Below are 18809 nucleotides of genomic sequence, written 5' to 3'. Positions count from 1 at the left end.
AGGAAAGTCCACGGAAGAGGCAGGAATGGAGCTTCAATAGACCAACCTAGATTTTGTATTTTCTAGTCACATAAATATGCTTTTTCTTTCCTTGGTGTAAAAAAAAGTGTGTTGATTCTACTGTAAATGCTAGCTCCAGCATGAATATCTAGGAAAGTCCATGGAAGAGGCAGGAATGGAGCTTCAATAGACCAACCTAGATTTTGTATTTTCCTCGTGCACAAACTATGTGCAGTCAAGCCATTAATGCTGGGTGTTACCTACTTGCATAGTAGCTTCTGGGGGAAAGCTTTCATTCCTCAATTTGCAGATTTCAGCAGACACCAAAACATTGTCAAGAACTGCAGTTCAGCTTTGGGTGCACCACAAATCTACCGGTTTTGCACAAAACAGCAGACCTGTGTGTGTGTGTGTGTGTGTGTGTGTGTGTGTGTGTGTGTGTGTGTTGCTCCAGGACAGGAAAGCTGAGATCCGTGGGTATTTGTCTATATGTGCACATACACCTTTTGCGTGTGTAGACCCTTTAACCATTCCCAAATAAATTCAGACAAGACTCAAAATTTTGGTTTGGTTTTTGGCAGAATTTAGGCCACAACTTTATTGATTAAAATCAAGTGAGTGGTAGCATAGGCTCTGGTTCGACTAGCTCCCTGCACCCTTGCAGGCAGCACTGACCCAGGGCACACCATAGGTCAGCCTTGGGTGAACACCCGGCATAGTGGAAGGCGGGGTCAAGCCAGTCCACCAGCCAGATTCCCCCCTGGACTCAGGCTCAGGGCACAACCCCTCACAGGGAGGACCAACCAAGAGTCCCAGGATTCCTTTAACGGAATACCCATCTCATAGGGATGGCCAGACAGCTCTGTCACCCCTATCACCTGAACCAGAACCTATCCACAACCTTACAAGTTGTGATGATTTGCTACGTAGCAGGCGAAACCCAAATGGCACCAGCCAATCAGCCAAGTGGGGGAAATTCCTGCGATACCCCTGTCCCAACGACAGACAACACACGACGGCATAGCAATGTCATGCGTGCAAGCCCTAAATATAGGGAGAGGTGGGCGGGTGTTCTGATGCACTGGCCCAAAAGAGGAAGCTCGGGGCCATGTGCACGGGTTTATATAGAGATCCCTTGATACAATTTCACTGGCGTCCCATTGATCTAATTCAGGGGTCTCCAGACTAAGGCCCGGGGGCCAGATGCGGCTCAATCGCCTTCTAAATCCGGCCTGCGGACGGTCCGGGAATCAGCATGTTTTTACATGAGTAGAACGTTTCCTTTTATTTAAAATGCATCTCTGGGTTATTTGTGGGGCCTGCCTGGTGTTTTTACATGAGTAGAATGTGTCTTTTTTATTTAAAATGCATCTCTGGGTTATTTGTGGGGCATAGGAATTTGTTCATATTTTCCCCCAAAATATAGTCCGCCCCCCCCACAAGGTCTGAGGGACAGTGGACCGGCCCACTGCTGAAAAAGTTTGCTGAACCCTGGTCTAATTGCACCCAGCATTGGGCGACCTCCAATAGGGTGTTGTGGCCATCCAAATGTTCCCACCCACAACACAGGGTCTGGTTGCCAGGTCACACCGCAACACGTGCTCTCTTGTTAGGGAGGACCCGATTTGTGATCTACCATGCTTGCACAAAAGAGCAGTCCAAAAAAAAAAAAAATAAGCAATGCCTCACTCCAAATTAGGTAAGGATTTGGAGTGGTTCACGTGAAAGGCTGCCTGTTGCTTTGTTTCCTCACACGGGCCTGGGCAGAACGCAGGCCATCTTGCAAGACTTTGATGAGACCCCACAAGATCTTGCAGGAAACCAGCCGGAAATCAGCACCTATCCTGGCACCACTTCTCTGGCAGAGGTGGGGGACTGGCAGGAGGCATCCATGAGGGTGGTGCCTCGGGGGCTTCTGCTGCCCGAGGCAGCTACTTCACGCCACTTCATGGGTGGGCTGGCCTTGCCTGAGGTCATTATGAGCATGCGCACTTGAAATATACTCGGAGTCGAGAGTGAATTTCATGCTCTTTATTCAGCTCATAGTCATCAAGGAGGAGAAGAGAAGACGAATGGCTCTTTTCCCAAAACCATCTGCTTATATACATTATTTACACAATGGGCCTTGCGTGATTGGCTACTTCAGGGCTACACCTGTGGGCCAATTATATTGTGGATTGACTTCTGCCTGCAGCCTGATTGGCTGCTCCTACAGGCCAATCAGGTAGCAGATTCACTTCTGCCAGCCGCCTGATTGGCTGCTCCAGCAGGCCAATCAGGTTGCGGATTCACTTCCACCTGGAGTTGGATTGGGTAGCTCCCGCTGATTCTGAATCCTATTGTTCTAGGATTCAGCTCAGTACATAACACCCCTCCCCTCTAAGTTCCAGTCCTGCCCGGGAAGTTGCATTCGTAGTCCCCAAGGTCTGCTGGCCGCCTCCGTGTGCGTTGTGGCCTGGGGTGTTCCTTGGTCAGGGGTTCTGGTTCTGGCTCGTGTTCCGAGGCTGCTGGCTGTGCCGGGGCTGTCTGGTCTGGCGCCACTGAACCACTAGGTTGTAGCTCTGGTTCCGGTGTCCTTCCAGCCTCGGGGCGCCCCTCTGTGCCTACTGCTTCTGCTTCCCCTGCCCACCCCTCTCGCTCTACAGGCCTCACTGCCCTGCTGTCCCCTTGGGACCCCTCTGTCCCGCTCTCCTCCCGGGTTCCTCCTGGGAATCGTCGCCGTAGCTGGTCGCAGTGGCGGCGCCAACATTGCCCCCCTTCCGTTAGTACCTCGTACGACACGGGACCGGTCACCTTGGTGACTGTGGCGGGTACCCATGCTGGGCCTGCCCCAAAATTCTTTGCATACACTGGGTCCTGGGCCACAAATGTCCGGGGGTTCCTGCCTTTCCCCACCACTACCTCATCCTGAGCTCTGTCGGGGTGAAGTCGGTCCAGTCTAGTTGCAAGGCGCCGGCCCATTAGTAATTCAGCTGGGCTCCGGCCCGTCGTTGTGCTTGGGGTGCTGTGCTGTGCTAGAAGAAATGTGGCAAGGCGGTATTCCCAGTCCCCTTGTGTCATGCGGCGGAGGCTGTCCTTGGTGGTCCGCACCATGCGCTCCGCTTGGCCATTGGTGGCAGGGTGGAATGGTGCTGAGCGGATGTGGCGGATGGCGTTCTGCGCTGTGAAGGTCTGGAACTCCTCTGACGTGAATGCGGTTCCATTGTCCGAGACGAGGGTGTCAGGGAGCCCGTGGGTCGCAAACAGCTTACGTAGTACCCTGATGGCTGCCGCCGTAGAAGTGGATGGTACCAGTGCGACCTCCAGCCATTTGGTGTAGGAATCCACCACTATGAAGAATGTTTTTCCCTGGAAGGGGCCAGCGAAGTCCACGTGCAAGCGTGACCATGGATGTCGGGCGGACTCCCAGGGCTGGACTGGGGCCCTTGGGGGATCCGGGCGGGATTCTTGGCAGGTCTGGCAGTGTTGGACCCAGGCCTCTATCTCTCTGTCAATCCCCGGCCACCACACATAACTCCTGGCAAGGGCCTTCATCCTCACTACCCCTGGGTGTGTCTCGTGTAGGGCTGTGAGGACCCTTTTGCGGAGGGGCTGGGGAACAACAACCCTGCTTCCCCATAACAGGCACCCCTTGTGGGCCGACAGTTCATGTTTGCGGTTTGTGTAGCCAGCGAATTCTGGCCCGGGGCTGCTGCTGGGCCATCCTCGCCACACCCAGTCCAGGACCCGGGAGATGACCCTATCTTTTGTGGAATGGTGCGCAACTTCTTGTGCCTGAATGGGTCGGTCGGGAAGCAGCTCCAGGGTCATAACCTCTTGTGCAGGCGCTGGGTCGGGGCCTGTTTCTGGTAGTGGTAGCCTGCTGAGGGCGTCTGCGTGGCCCATCGCCTTCCCAGGGCGGTGGATTAGTGCATACTGGTAGCCGGCAAGGAAAATTGACCACCTGAGGACACGTGGAGACAACACTTGGGGGGTCTGCTTCTCAGGGGCAAACAGGCCAAGCAACGGCTTGTGGTCAGTCACTATGGTAAAGGGCCGCCCGTACAAGAAATCATGGAATTTTTTTACGCCCTTCACGATTGCCAGACCCTCCTTGTCAATCTGTGAGTAGTTTCGTTTGGCTGCAGCAAGCGTCTGGGAGAAGTATGCCACCGGCACCTCTCTTCCATCCGGGAGTTGGTGTCCCAGGACAGCGCCGATGCCATAGGGAGAGGCGTCGCATGCCAGCACCACTGGCAGCCTCTCGTCGAAGTGTGCTAAGACCGAGTTCGAGACGAGCAAGTCCTTGACTGCCTGGAATGCGGCCCTTTGTCGCTGGCCCCACACCCAAGGGGCCCTTTTATCTAGGAGTCTGTGTAGGGGCTCCGCTACCGCTGCCTTATGTGGAAGGAAGGCATGGTAAAAGTTCAATAGTCCCAAGAATGACTGAAGTTCGGGCTTGCTCTTGGGCGCTGGGGCCTCACAAATGGCCCGTACCTTGTCACCGGTTGGATGGACCCCTTCTGCGTCCACCTTAAATCCCAGAAAGTCCACCTGCGGCACTCCCAGTAAACACTTTTCCCGCTTCACCTTGAGGCCCGCCGTCTGGAAACGGTGCAGGACGGAGCGGAGGCGGTCCTCAAATTCCTCTGGTGTGGGCCCGGCGATCAGTACATCATCGAAGAAGGGGGTGACGCCAGGAATCCCTTTGAGGAGAGAGTCCATTAGATTCTGGAATATGCCTGGTGCCACGCTAACGCCAAATTGCAGCCGCTTTACTCTGAATGCCCCTCTGTGCGTCACAATCGTCTGAGCCTCTGCTGTGGCTTCGTCCACAGGCAACTGTTGATACGCTTGGGCCAAGTCCAGTTTGCCAAAGATTTTTGACCCAGCCAGGGTGGCGAGGACATGGCTGACCACTGGCACTGGGTATGCATGGGCCGTGAGAGCCTTGTTTATGGTGCATTTGTAGTCTGCACAGATGCGGACCGAACCGTTAGGCTTGACGGGTGTGACAATTGGAGTTTCCCAGGGGGCGTTGGGCACCGGCTCCAGCACTCCTTGCTCCACGAGCCGGTCCAATTCCTCGTCTATGCGGGGTTTCAGGGCGAACGGGACCCGGCGGGCCTTGTGTCTGATGGGTCGTACAGCGGGGTCTAGCTGTAGGGCAATGGGGGGTCCTGTATATCGTCCCAATGCCCCATCGAAAACCCCTGGAAACTCTTTGCATATGGCGTCCACGTCCACTTGTAAGCTAGTGCGGTTCACCCCGGTAACGGCTAGCCCCAGAGGTCCAAACCATGCCAGTCCCAGTAAGCTAACGTAGGGGCCCTTAACTACCAGCAAGTCCAATTGTTGCTTTCGCCCTCGATATTGCACCCTGAAGGTCCCCACCCCCATAGTAGGGACCTTACGTTTCTGGAAGTCCCGGAGGGTGAATGGGGCCGGCCTTAGTTTGGGACCCCCATTAGGGCACAGTTCCCTTAATGTTCGGGCCGAGATTATGGATAGAGTTGAACCCGTGTCCAGCTCCATGCGGCATGGGGCTCCCTCTATCTGTACCTCTATATAAATTTTCTCTGTGCTGGGATGGGGCAACTGGAATACCTGGTAGTCCGTGATCTCCGTTGAGTTGCCTTGGTGCATGGTGCCGTGTGACCTGGGGCTCCTGGGTCGGTCATCTGATGCTTGTCGACGGGTGAGTCGAGCCCGACACACCCGGGCGATGTGTCCCAATTTTCTGCACTGCCTGCACTCTGCGTTGCGGAAACGACAGGTCCTCCTCTCGTGGTTCTCCCCGCAGCTTGCACAGTTCCCTCCTTCTCGTCGAGGCTGCTGTGGTGTGTGTGCTGCTTGAGTGCGCCGCTGTACTCGGTGTACTTCCTCCCTGTCAGATTCGGATTCGTCGGTGAGGTCTTCGTGGTAGACCCTCGGTTGGGATGGCGGGGCCGGTCGTGCCTCTTGCGTTGACCTCTCGGCGGCTTCGGTTGCCAGGGCTTCCTCCAGAGCAATCTGGAACGTGAGGTCTTTTTTGGCGTAGAGGCGTCGTTGCAACATCTCGTCCCTCAGGCCACCGACGAGGCGGTCACAAAGCATGTTCTCCAATTCTGAGAAGTTGCATAACCGGGCGGCTTGGCGGAGGGAGGTCACAAACCCAGTTATGGTTTCCCCCGGGGCTTGCCGCTTTGCGTAGAAGGCATTTCGGCAAGCTACCACCGAGGGCTGTGGTGAGAAGTGCTCCTTCAGCCGTTCCATTATTGTTTTGTAAGAGACGGTAGCGACATCTCTAGGTGCAAGGAGAGCCCGGGCGATTTCAAACGTCTCCTCTCCACAGACGCTGAAGAATGTCGCCCTCTTCATGGCATCGTTGGTGACTTCTTTCGCTTGCAGGAGGAAGTTGAAACGGGCGGCGTACCCTTCCCAGTCTCCTGATGCTGGTTTGAATGGCGAGAAGCTGCTGTCGGTTGCCATTCTGGGTTCCTTGGGTCCTGGAGCTGAAGCCTGGATGCACGGTGCGATGCAGCGGTGCAGCAGGTGGCGGTGCTGCGGTGCAGTGCGTGGTGGCGGTCAGCTCAGCAGGATCCCATCCTCGTCGCCAGTGAAATATACTCGGAGTCGAGAGTGAATTTCATGCTCTTTATTCAGCTCATAGTCATCAAGGAGGAGAAGAGAAGACGAATGGCTCTTTTCCCAAAACCATCTGCTTATATACATTATTTACACAATGGGCCTTGCGTGATTGGCTACTTCAGGGCTACACCTGTGGGCCAATTATATTGTGGATTGACTTCTGCCTGCAGCCTGATTGGCTGCTCCTACAGGCCAATCAGGTAGCAGATTCACTTCTGCCAGCCGCCTGATTGGCTGCTCCAGCAGGCCAATCAGGTTGCGGATTCACTTCCACCTGGAGTTGGATTGGGTAGCTCCCGCTGATTCTGAATCCTATTGTTCTAGGATTCAGCTCAGTACATAACAGCACTGGTATCTGTTTACCTGTAAGCACACACCTTTATTTTATTTTAATACAAGTTTCTCATGGTGTTACTCAGTGATGGTGGATCAAAAAGCTCAATTCAGCACATGACAGATGCATGTAACCTGCGTGGAACAACAACTCTGAGAGTGACAAGGTAGATGGTGGAAGTTTTTGTCCCATATGAGCAGGGGCTATTCATAAAGCAGAAAAAGGGAGCCTATATCCTGGGAATGAAAAGGCAAACTAACTTTCCATTAGGTCCAATTTGATTTCATGAAATATGTGGCTTTTTCAACTTCTCTATTTGCTCGACTATTCTATTCAAGAATGTTAAATGAGCACTGTTTAAATACCCAAAGCCCAGTTCTATATATATATATATATATATATATATATATATATATATATATATATATATATAACAATTGGGCTTTTGGTATTAAAACAGTGCTCATTTAACACACACTCAGACCATCGATTAAAAAGAAACAGAGGAAATATCTATTGTAAGCACCTTTCTGTTTAGATTCCTTGCAAAGGTTTGGTATTATAAGTATTTTCAGGAATTGTTCCTAGCCCCGAGAGCTAAATTCATGAAATAATCCTTTGGCCTGTTTTCACTTATGTTCATGTGTCATTTATATTTCTGAAAAATATTTCCATTGAAAGGATAATTTGAATGTGCTTAGGACTCTCCCTTCCTTCTTGAAATGCAGGAACATTTACATATTGTATTTTCATTTCTCCCCACTCGCCAGTCTGAAAATGTTATGGAGTTCTACCAGCACAGAAAAATAGCGGATGTTAAGATGATAGTTGTAAAAATAGTTTCAATGTATATTATGTTCTTTTTACAATATAACAATCCACAGGGATTTAGAGTCGAGCTTGCCAGAGAAAGTCAGGGTAAACTGGTGCCAAGCCTGTGCTAGCAACACATATTTTGAATTGGAAAGCAGCAGAAATCTGAAAGTCCTGTTAGAGGTCTACTACAGGAATGGAGGGACATGGGTGGCGCTGTGGTCTAAACCACTGAGCCTAAGGGCTTGCCGATCAGAAGGTCGGTGGTTCGAATCCCCGTGACGGGGTGAGCTCCCGTTGTTCGGTCCCTGCTCCTGCCCACCTAGCAGTTCGAAAGCACATCAAAGTGCAAGTAGATAAATAGGGACTGCTCTGGCGGGAAGGTAAACGGCGTTTCTGTGCGCTGCTCTGGTTCTCCAGAAGCGCCTTAGTCATGCTGGTCACATGACCCGGAAGCTGTCTGTGGACAAACGCCGGCTCCCTCGGCCAATAGAGCGAGATGAGCGCCGCAACCCCAGAGTCACCCGCGACTGGACCTAACGGTCAGGGGTACCTTTACCCTTACTTTACAGGAATGGAAGGAAGTGCACAGCAAGAGCAGTTTTTAATCAAAATCAAAATTATGAAGATGAGTTTCACACATAACTTTGAAAGGCTGCAACTTCAATTAGCAGAAATTGTGCGTACTAACATCCAGCAATGAGCTGCGCTGAGGCAGCTGCACTGCCTTGTAAACACATGAATTTTGTTTGTTTAAAGATGAGCTCTTAATTTTGTTAAAAAATGATTGCTCAGTTTTTCAATGCAGAGTGGACCATTAATGGTAGGCTAAATATCCACGTGGAGAGAGCTTATTGTTTTGTGTTTTTTTTTTATGCAGACCCTCCAAGTGTCCCTATTTTCTAGGGACAGTCCCAGATTTACAGAAGCCGTTCTGGTTTCTGATTTGATCCTGGAATATCCTGCTTTTCCATAGGAATGTCCCTATTTTCCTCAGAGAAATGTTGGAGGCTATGGAGTTATCTGACCCTTGAGCCACCTGAAGACAGCCCTCTATAGGGACATTTTGAAATGTTTATTGTTTTATTGTGTTTTTATATTGGTTGGAAGCCACCCAGATGGGTGGAGTATAATTAGTAGAGAAGGAGAAGGAGGAGGAAGAGGAGGAGGAGGAGGAGGAGGAGGAGGAGGAGGAGGAGGAGGAGGAGGAGGAGGAGGAGGAGAAGAAGAAGAAGAAGAAGAAGAAGAAGAAGAAGAAGAAGAAGAAGAAGAAGAAGAAGAAGAAGAAGAAGAAGAAGAAGAAGAAGACATCCCTATTTTCATTGTCCAAGCTACGACTGGTTTGCCACTTTTTGGACAGAGATGGCCTGGCCACAGTAATCCACACTCTGATAACTTCTGGTTTGAATTATTGCAAAGCACACTAAATTGGGCTGCTATCGATGACAGCTTGGTTTATAAATGAAGTAGCTGGTCTGAGCCATGTTACATCTTTAATTCGAATATTTCAGTTCCGTTCAATTATAAAGCAGTTTTTAAAGCTCATTTGAACAAAACCAGAGAGGGAGCCACAGCCAGATACACCTCCTACAGGAGGAAGTTCAACAGTGGTACTGGGCCACCATGGAAAAGCCCCTGTCTCTTATGCCTGCTAATCCCTGCAGCTGATCTCAAGGCCTCAGCAGATGTATACAGGTGCAAGTGCTCCTTCATATAACCTGTTTCCAAACCCTTTAGGGCAGGCATCCCCAAACTGCGGCCCTCCAGATGTTTTGGCCTACAACTCCCATAATCCCTAGCTAACGGGACCAGTGGTCAGGGATGATGGGAATTGTAGTCCAAAACATCTGGCAGGCTGAAGTTTGGGGATGCCCGCTTTAGGGCTTCAAAAGCAATCTCTAGCACTTTAATTTGGGCCCAGAAGCATACTAGCAACTGGTATATGTGATATGCTCTGACTTGGGTCCCGCAAGCAATCTGATGGCTGCATCCTGCAGCAGCTGATGTTTCATCTTGGTTCTGTGACTTGATCTTGGGTTTATGAATTGGGAAAGAATAGGACCCTCACCAAAATGATCCCGGGGCATCTAGTTTCTCTGCACTAGGTCTACACCGACAGGAAGTATGCAGGATTCTCTTCCATTCTACGATTACTGTCTGCCAGATGATCATGCGTTTGCTGTGAAAATAAAAACCATATTATGTAAATGTGATCACGTTGGTTCATTTAATTTACTGTTACCGTCAGAATAGCATATTTAACTCGAGGGAATGCAGTCCTCAACAAGGGAGTGAATTAACTGCCCGCAAATTGTTCTCTAACGACGAAGTTTTCCAAGAGAAGTCTCTAAGGTATATCTGTACCAAGGGCATGGTATTAGAACTCTAATACCACATGTTTCCATTTGAACAGATGGAAGGGGAAAGCTTCCCTGCAATGTGTTATTACTTAAAGGAGGAGGGGGGATCTTCCTGATACAGATCAAGGGTGCTGTTTAAATTTACTTAGAGGAATGATGGTTTTGCAATCCATTCATGCTTGCAAGGGTAATTACTTCATAATTAGTTGTAAGGGGCCAGAAAGCTAAAAGGCTGGTTTGCTTTTTGTGGTCCAGAAAGTAGAATTCATGCAATATTCAAATCTTTTCTTTAATGTGTTAAAAGATGTATCTATCTAATGCCAGCTGCTGCTCAACTGATATACAGTCATACCTTGGAAGCCGAACAGAATCCGTTCCGGAAGTCCGTTCAACTTCCTGCATGCAATCGGAAGCTGCGGAAGCTGTGTCGGACGTTCGGCTTCCAAAGAATGTTCGCAAACTGGAACACTAATTTCCGGGTTTGTGGCATTTGGGAGCCAAAACATACGAGTGCCAAGGCATTTGGCTTCCAAGGTACAACTGTATCAACATTTCCTAGATGAGACTATAGATATCACACTCAGCGTATTGATGGACTGTGCAATCCTATTGATGTTTAGCCAATTGGAGGTTTCATTACAATCAAGCAGTATATAAATTTTGTCAAATAAAAGTAAGACCCACCAAGTTCTCCTGGGAGTGACGTGGTGGCTTGGGGCTCCGCACTACCTCCGCACTACCCAGTGTGTGGATCGCCGTGGCATCCCCTTGGGCAGATCGCCCTGCCCCCACCGCTCCAGGTGCTGGAGCCGCTAGTTACGCCCCTGACTGTCAGAGAGTTACAGCACCTGCTGTGACTGTAGAGACCAATATGTTTTGTTGCAGCTGGGGCAGATGTAGGAGCCCCGGTTGCACTGATGCAGTTGTCCGATGGCGTTTCTTCTTTCTGCGCTCCTCCAAGTTGCCATTCCTCCTCTGGTGCAAAAAGCCTGCTCCCCATAGATCACATCCGTGGGGATCCTGCCACCCTCCATTCTGTGTGCTTGACCAAGCCAGCATAGACATCGCTGAGATGGGCTTGGAAGAGCCCTTCTTGGCTTGAGACTGTCCTGCCATACGATACCCAAAATCTTCCTCTCCCGGTGCATGTGGAAGGTGTTGAGGAGTTGCTCCGGGCAGGTGTAAGTTGCCCATGACACCTTGGCATTAACGGATCCATCTCTAATCTCAAGTAAGTGTGCATAGAATCACAAGGTCCAGTGGCATCCATTGTTCGTGGGCTTTTGAAGGCGATTTCATCCAGTTCTGCAGGTCCCCACCCTGCCATTCTGATTTTCATGGTGATGGCGAGGATGCCACAGTGGTGGCTGAGAATGTATGAAAATCACCTCCTCCGTTTCATTAGTAGAGGCCTTTGCTGGATCAAGCCCCCTTCTTCAAATGGAAGGACACCATTGGGTTCAACTTTCAGTGTTCTAGGACTCAACAAGCTGTTGATCTGAGAGGGGAACAGTTTATTCTTTAAATGAGAGAGAGAGAGAGAGAGAGAGAGAGAGAGAGAGAGAGAGAGAGAGAGAGAGAGAGAGAGAGAGAATGCCGTACAGTGGTTTGTGTAGGACTGGTAAAAGGGTAAAGGGGACCCCTGACCATTAGGTCCAGTCGTGACCGACTCTGGGGTTGCGCGCTCATCTCGCATTATTGGCCGAGGGAGCCGGCGTATAGCTTCCAGGTCATGTGGCCAGCATGACAAAGCCACTTCTGGCAAACCAGAGCAGCACATGGAAACGCCGTTTACCTTCCCGCTGTAGCGGTTCCTATTTATCTACTTGCATTTTGACGTGCTTTCGAACTGCTAGGTTGGCAGGAGCTGGGACCAAGCAACGGGAGCTCACCCCGTCACAGGGATTCGAACCGCCGACCTTCTGATCAGCAAGCCCTAGGCTCAGTGGTTTTAACCACAGCGCCACCTGGGTGGGGGGGCAATTCATTGGAGGCATATAGCAGAGGTGGGTGGGACTAAAGCCAAAGGTGGCAGCTGTAGCTCAGTTGGTTAGAGCTTGGTGCTGATAACACCCAGGTTGCAGGTTCGATTCCCACATGGGACAGATGCATATTCCTGCCTTGCAGGGGGTTGGACTAGATTATCCCGAAGGTCCTTTCCAGTTCTATAGTTCTGTGATTCATTTCCACCATTCCTTAACTTTCTCCTCTTATTTCCCCCCTCTTTCTCCTCCCCCCTCTCTCCCTCTCTCTTCTGTTTCTCCTCTTCTCTCTCACTTTCTCTCCTTCCAGGGCTGGCCCTACGGCCAGGCTGGGTGGCGCAGGGTGCCAGGGTGCCTGCCCGCCCACCGCGCTGGGAAACGGGGCAGGGCGGGGGCGCCGGAGGGATCCGTCGCACCACGGCACCAGGGCGCCAAATATACTTAAGACGGCCCAGTCTCCTTCCTCCCATCACACCCACTGTTGTGAGAGTGTCTGACTTAGACTAGGGAGTCCTCGATTCAGATTCCCACTCAGCCATAAAGCTCACTGCTGGGTTACGTGGGACAGTGACTGACAGCATTGCTTTGAGAGTAAAATGAGGAAAGGAAGACAGCTATGTACACGGCTCAGAGCTCCCTGGAGGAAGGCCGAGACAAAAATGTAATAAATAAATAAATTGTGAAGATAATATTAATCTCTGAGGAGTGAAAGTGAATATTTTCCTTAGAAAACTCCCATATAACTAAACTACAGTGGAGACCCTCGTTTATCTAGAGCCTTGCTTTGTAGCATAGTTAGCATACCAATTAATCCAGCTGTGGCACTTGCCAGCTCTTCAAGCACGAGTGTTCCTGGCCCCAGCTGCAGACATAGTTCCCCTCAGAGAAATATGAATTGTCTTGATCCTATACCGGTATTACTTTTCATTCCAGAATTTAAACAGAGACATACTTAAACGTTTATTACAGAAAGTAACCGATAAAAGTACAAATTGCTAACGTGAAATTGCTTTTTGTTAATTTTGAATTTTTAACAGTTTATATGAGGCACGGAGACATGCACATGACTCAGGCCTTTGCTTTTTGACACATGTTGTCTAGTCTGAAAAGGGAATTAGCCCATCTCCCCTGCGAGATGTGGGATGCGGGTGGCGCTGTGGGTTAAACCAAAGAGCCTAAGGCTTGCCGATCAGAAGGTTGGCGGTTCGAAATCCCCGGGACGGGGTGAGCTCCTGTTGCTTGGTCCCAGCTCCTGCCAACCTAGCAGTTCGAAAGCACGTCAAAATGCAAGTAGATAAATAGGAACAGCTACAGCGGGAAGGTAAACGGCGTTTCCATGCACTGCTCTGGTTCGCCAGAAGCGGCTTAGAAATGCTGGCCACATGACCCGGAAGCTGTACGCCGGCTCCCTCGGCCAATAACGCGAGATGAGCGCCGCAACCCCAGAGTCGGTCACGACTGGACCTAATGGTCAGGGGTCCCTTTACCTTTACCTTTACCTTTACCTGCAAGATGTACACATTTTTCTTTATTTCCCTCTTTCTTTCTTTTTGGGATGACACTAAGCCACTTACAGCAAAAAGCAGACACGTGACGCACTCACATGCCGTAATGCACCAAAAAGTCCTCAGCATACCAAAAACATGCTATAGTTTCAGCTAAGCCCACTCCGCCTTGATTTAAAATGAATGTTAGAAAATAACTTCCATTTGGCATATACAGTGGAACCTCGGTTTTCGAACGTCTCGACTGTTGAACATTTCGGAAGCCGAACGGTGAAAACCCAGAAGTGAATGCTTCCATTTTCGAATGTTTTTCAGAACTCGAACAGCTTCCAAGGTGTGTTTCTCTTTTCCCTCCATTGAAATTGCCGAGAGCCCTTTGATTTTCAGTTTTCAAATGTTTTGGAAGTCGAACGGTCTTCCGGAATGGATTACGTTCGAAAACCAAGGTTGCACTGTATTTACAATCAGGCGCCAGGCGCAGCGGGCAACCGGAGGGCGAGGCGCAACAGGCAGGGACGCTGCCAGCTGTGCTCTGTCTCTGCCTGCTCGGCTGAAGCGGCGGAGTAGTGCTGCAGTCGAGGGAGCCCTAGCTTCCGCCCCAACAGAAGGTTTGCCTACAGAGCATTGTGGACAGCGCATGCCCACACTCAAGTCACAGCGAGCACAGACAGCGCTGCCCCACAATGCTCCGTGGCACCTCATTTGCATGCATGCAAATGAGGTGCTGCGGAGCAGTGTGGGGCAGCGCTGTCTGTGCTCGCTGTGACTTGAAGGAGTGTGGGCGGAAGGTAGCCCTGTTCCTCTTCCCTGCCACCCCTCGACAGAGGCTGCTCCGCCGCCACTGCTGCCGCCTTGCTTCAGCCACCACTGCCGGGAAAGGAGCGAGGCGGAGGTGCGGACGGCTCCGTGTGCCTCCTTGATGTGCTCCCTGCTGGTCGGGCACCCTGGCACACTGTACCGGTCAGCCCAATGGGAAGGACGACCCTGTTTACATGGTAGACAGCCCTGTTTAGGGAAGCTTTTAATGTTTAGTAGATTATTGTATTTTATTTTTCTGTTGGAAGCTGCCCAGAGTGGCTGGGGAAACCCAGCCAGATGGGCAGGGTATAAATTAATAATAATAATAATAATAATAATAATAATAATAATAATAATAATAATAACTTTCAAGGTGCAAAAGCCCCCAAATGTCTGTGTAGATTTTAGCCTTAGAGTTCCATCAAAGCAAATGTTCCTCACTGCCAACAACGGATGCACCTCACTGTGGCTACACTACAGGGTATCTTACACATTTCATGGAACGTATTCAGACCGTGGCTAAGCCTCTCTGAAATTCAAGGTTCTAGATTGCCTCAGCTCACGTTGAAGATAAAGGGCTAGACACCTGCAAGATTCACTTCCAGCCTTCTTGACTTAAGATGACGATCCAAGACCAAGGCAACAGAAATGTCTTACCCAGAGGCTCTGCTAGAAAGCCAACATAGGGAGGATATGTTAGAGATCTACGTAGCTCTTACTATTATTGTTTTGTCTGCCATTCCCCGGACTTCCCAACTAGCTGCATTTCAAAGATGCTGCTCTGTTTTCTAATGGTCACCGGCTGAGAGCCATTGAGGCTGGACTGTGGAGCCGAACAGAAGAAGATTGTCCGTCTGCTATGATCAACGGAGAAAAGCAGAGCAACAGATCCTCTGAGGAAAGGAATGGCATTTCCCATTTATAAAGCAGCTTTTGCAAACAGTTGCTTGCTGCTTCTTCATGGCTGGTTTTCTCAATTGTTGGGGCCTTCCTTGTGTATGGGGCTTGTTATTTTTTAGCAAAGTCAACAGTGACCCACGTAGCTTGGGCATACTAGGTGGGCTTCCTTGATGCTCTGAGGATCTCAGGGCAAGTGTGGATGTTACCCGGCTTACACAGCTGTAATGCTCAGGCACACTATTGCATGCAATGCCACAAAATGTTAAAACATCCAGAACTCAAACGTCCTTTTGTTCCTTTTCCTCCTTGTGTATGTTTTACTCAGTAGCTTTGTTTATTTTATTTTTAAAAATATTTCCTTTTTGTTTGCATTTCTTGGCAAAGGACTCTTGATGGCCCACACTCCTCCTCCTCCTCCTCCTCCTCCTCCTCCTCCTCCTCCTCCTCCTCCTCCTCCTCCTCCTCCTTCTTCTTCTTCTTCTTCTTCTTCTTCTTCTTCTTCTTCTTCTTCTTCTTCTTCTTCTTCTTCTTCTTCTTCTTCTTCTTCTTCTAAATGTGAACTCTTCTTCTGGTCCCTGTGCCAGAAATATTGCTGTAGCTTAACCACAAGTGAGTTCTGAGGACTTCCATTTCTCCATAGCTCCGGGGATGTTACTGTAGGGCCAAAAATAGTTGGATTGTTTGCATTCAGTTCTTAATCACTCTGCCTGGATGTCTTCCCAAAGAAGGAAACCATTTCTCCGCCCACCCCAGTGTCCTTATTCATTCTTGCTGACACTATCCTCTCCAGTACAGTTTGACTAAAGAGTATTGTTGAATGGTATGGTTGGAGAGTCAGTTGTAGTGAATATGAAAACTGTCCATCCACACCCATGAAGCTTTCCCTCCTCTCTCCCACTCAGCTACATTAGTCAAAAAACAGTGTTTTGAATGCATTATAAACATGCAACACCAGATGGTGCTGGAGAGCAACAAAAACTATTTGTGATTTTCCATAGCGTTTTTTCCCTTTTGTTATAAATACCATATTTCATTTCTGACTTGTTTATATGTTTTTCCCCTGTGTGTGGATCCGCTCTTACTCTTCTCCAAGGACCATAGCTGCCAAGACTCCCACTGAAAAATGCAGGATCAGCAGCGGCGCGGCACCGGACGTCACTTCTACACATGTCTGGACATGCGTAGAAACAACTTCCAGTGCCGCCCTCCCCAATTTTCAGTGCCCAGGCATGGGCAGAGCGGCACTGAAAGTCGCTTCTACGCATGTGCGGACAAGAATATTATTATTATTATTATTATTATTATTATTATTATTATTATTTGCTGAATAGGATGTCCCTATTTTCATCAGAGTAATGTTGGTCGGGCATGTGATCTGGAGTACCATTACAATTAATAATAGTTTTAATTCAACTGCATCTGTTAGGAAAATTCTTCTTATGCTTGTTGTGAGAGAGGGGGGGGGGGAATCTGTTAAGTTGGCCCATGACCCTTTTGCGAAGGAACATCAGCCTAACCTGTGTTTTCTTATGAAAATACATCTACCAGTAGGCTTTAAGCTGTTGGCCTGTCAGAAGTCTCCTTCAAAGAGCTGAATACCAGCACCTCCTGAACTAACAATAAGACATGTTTTACTAGTAGTGATGAAACATCTTCTATAAACACTCCCTACCTTACCAGCCGCCTTCCCCCCAGTATTGATTCACCACTGAAATATTTGTGTCGCTGGAGTTCAAGTACATGAAACCCAACCTTCCGTTGCTCCGAGTTGTACAAACGCCACGAAAAGCAGTGTGCACTTCGGCAGTTAGTGAATTAAATAAGCAAAAGCGTCCTAATGGTCTCCATGAGACCGGCGCAGCTGACCTTAGCAGAGAGAATGATAATAAAACGAAGAATACAAACAAAAGATAGAACAGTGTGCCTTTTATGGTTCATATCGATGCGGCATGCTGGGACTTAATCTTATAATGTTTTAGTTGTCAGCCCCCCAAAAGGCATGAGGCTTATGCTAGCCATAATAATAAGTGCTTCCTGCCAACGTAGCAAGGCTGGAGGCCACAGAACCCCAAAAGTAATTATCCCCACTCCATTAAGATGGGTATAGATTTTGGGAAATAGCAGGCTTCTTCCCTCCTGTATTTTATTTTATTTTATTTTAGTTATTTCAAGCTGGAACATGTGCAGAGGAGGGCAACCAAGATGACCAAGGGTCTAGAAGCCAAGCCTTATGAGGCATGGTTGAAGGAGCTGAGTATGTTTTACACTAGCAATGTGAGTATGCACCAGTGGCCATGATCTTAGTTTTTTTTTATGTTGAGCTTCAGACCATATTTTGCACTCTCCTCTTTCACCCTCATTAAGAGGTTCTTTAATTCCTCCTATTACTATTGCTGTAGTTTTCATTTAGTTTGTTTTTTAATGTGGACTTTTCCCTAGACTAAGAGAGTATTGGAGATAGACATCCTCGCAGCTAGGCTTATTCTGTGAACCGCCCTGGGATCTTTTGACAAAGGGCAGTATATAAATTTAATAAATGATAAAATAAATAAGAGGTTGACCACCTATGCTCCCCCCCCCCGCACCCCTGCAATGGGATATCTGAATTTCAAGTGCCTAAAACAATTTGAAAACCTGCTTGTAAGAGAGAGGGCTTGCAGAGAGCAGCCCACTCTGCTTACTTCCACCAGCTGGGAGAGCAGCAGCGAGAGCAGCAAGTCTGGGAGGGAAAACCAGGAACAGGAAGTGGTACAGACGGGTCCAGGGCTCTGCAGAGTCCTGGAGGCTCAGCTCCAGGTTGGTAGCAGGGAAGCAGGGGAGGAGCTAGCTTCAGCAGGGGCTGGAAAGGAGGGGGTAGGTAGAACGGCACCTCAGGAGCCTAGTTTGGGACCACGGAGGAACCGTAGAGCCAGGAGGAGGGGCGTTTGGATACCCAGTCTTAAAGGGGGGGATCAGAGCCCGCCAGACGCCATTGCGGACTTCTGCCCCATGCAGAGCAGACATGATTTGAGTCATCTCACCACTGTATATAGCATGCACAATAAAACTCTGAAAATCCAGAGGAAGTGTGGAGTGCTTACTCGGGAGTAGCCAACACCCATCTGTGACACTGCTGATCTCCATTTGCCAAGACTCCGAATGTGGACCAAGAATCTGGGGGTGGGGAAACAAATGCACAGAATTCAAATAATGGGCCTATTTCAAACTTTGACAGGGTCTTGAGCGGTTTTGACTTGATGGAAGCAAAGTTTGGCAAAGCGAGCCATTTGGCAGGGGTAAGATTATGCCGATACTGTTTACAGTAAGTCACAGGAGGGAAAGAACAACCCTTGAAGCCAGGCTGGAGGAAACGCATAACCCAACATGCCTCCGATGTACACACACACACACACACACACACACACACACACACACACACAGGCTTCAGCGTTACAAGGGCTGCCCCCTTTTTTCATATCAGGGAATGTTCCACCTGTGTATCTTCACTGTGCAGGTAGAGTACAGGGCG

Source organism: Zootoca vivipara, chromosome 3, assembly GCF_963506605.1.
Source record: "Zootoca vivipara chromosome 3, rZooViv1.1, whole genome shotgun sequence".
Classification (NCBI taxonomy): domain Eukaryota; kingdom Metazoa; phylum Chordata; class Lepidosauria; order Squamata; family Lacertidae; genus Zootoca; species Zootoca vivipara.
Note: the sequence above shows the minus strand (reverse complement) of the source record.